Here is a 1,358-nt window from a genome sequence, read left to right as displayed (position 1 = left end):
CGAAAATTTTTTCATGTCAGAGACCGAGAACTCTTGCAGTCGTTTATGTCATCCCTTCTTCTCCAGACAGAAGATACCAAAAAGTTGCAATCAAAGATCTCTTCATCTTATTGATAAAGCCACTAATAAGCCAAAATGTTTGTCAACGTCAACTGCAGCGTGTCAGACCAGTTCTATCACTACAAGATGCCCCGTCTGATTGCCAAGGTTGAGGGCAAAGGAAATGGAATCAAGACAGTTATAGTCAACATGGTTGACGTTGCAAAGGCGCTTAATCGGCCTCCAACGTATCCCACCAAATATTTTGGTTGTGAGCTGGGAGCACAGACCCAGTTTGATGTTAAGAATGACCGTTAATGTCAATGGATCTCATGAGGCGAATAAGCTGCAAGATATGTTGGATGGATTCATTAAAAAATGTGTTCTCTGTCCTGAGTGTGAGAATCCTGAAACAGAACTGCATGTCAATCCAAAGAAGCAAACAATAGATAATTCTTGTAAAGCCTGTGGCTACCGAGGCATGCTTGACACACATCATAAACTCTGCACATTTATTCTCAAAAACCCACCTGAGAATAGTGACAGTGGTCCAGGAAAGAAAGAAAAGGAAAAGAAAAATAGAAAGGGCAAAGACAAGGAAAATGGTTCTGTATCCAGCAGTGAGACACCACCACCACCACCACCAAATGAAATCAGTCCTCCTCCACATGCTGTGGAAGAAGAGGAGGATGATGATAGGGGAGAGGATTCAACTGAAGAAGCTCAGAGGCGTAGAATGGATGAAATTAGTGTCCACGCAAAAGTTCTGACACTCAGTAATGATTTGGAAAGAACTGTAGAAGTACGTGTCAATATTCTGTTTGATTTTGTTAAGAAAAAAAAGAAGAGGGTATCATTGACTCATCAGACAAAGAAATTGTCGCAGAAGCAGAAAGGCTGGATGTAAAAGCCATGGGCCCTCTTGTTCTAACTGAAGTTCTTTTTAATGAGAAAATTAGAGAACAGATTAAGAAATACAGGTGCCATTTCTTATGATTTTGTCACAATAACAAAAAAGCTCAACCATACCTTCTTCATGGTTTGGAGTGTGTGGTGGCAATGCATCAAGCTCAGCTCCTCTCTAAGATTCCACATATCTTGAAGGAAATGAATGACGCAGACCTTTTAGAAGAGGAGGTCATCATCAGCTGGTCGGAAAAGGCCTCTAAGAAATATGTATCAAAAGAACTTGTCAAAGAGATTCGTTTCAAAGCAGAACCATTTATAAAGTGGTTGAAGGAAGCAGAGGAAGAATCTTCTGGTGGTGAAGAAGATGAAGATGAGAACATTGAGGTGGTGTACTCAAAGACCGCCAGTGT

General features: G+C 40.9%; 1 pseudogene; it reads left to right on the top strand.

Moving 5' to 3' along the window:
- Positions 1-394: 394 nt before the first annotated feature.
- Positions 395-946, top strand: LOC143642162 (eukaryotic translation initiation factor 5 pseudogene; annotated as a pseudogene).
- Positions 947-1,358: the final 412 nt, after the last annotated feature.

Source organism: Callospermophilus lateralis, chromosome 9 (assembly GCF_048772815.1).
Source record: "Callospermophilus lateralis isolate mCalLat2 chromosome 9, mCalLat2.hap1, whole genome shotgun sequence".
Lineage (NCBI taxonomy): Eukaryota > Metazoa > Chordata > Mammalia > Rodentia > Sciuridae > Callospermophilus > Callospermophilus lateralis.
This window is presented reverse-complemented; position numbering and strand designations above follow the sequence as displayed.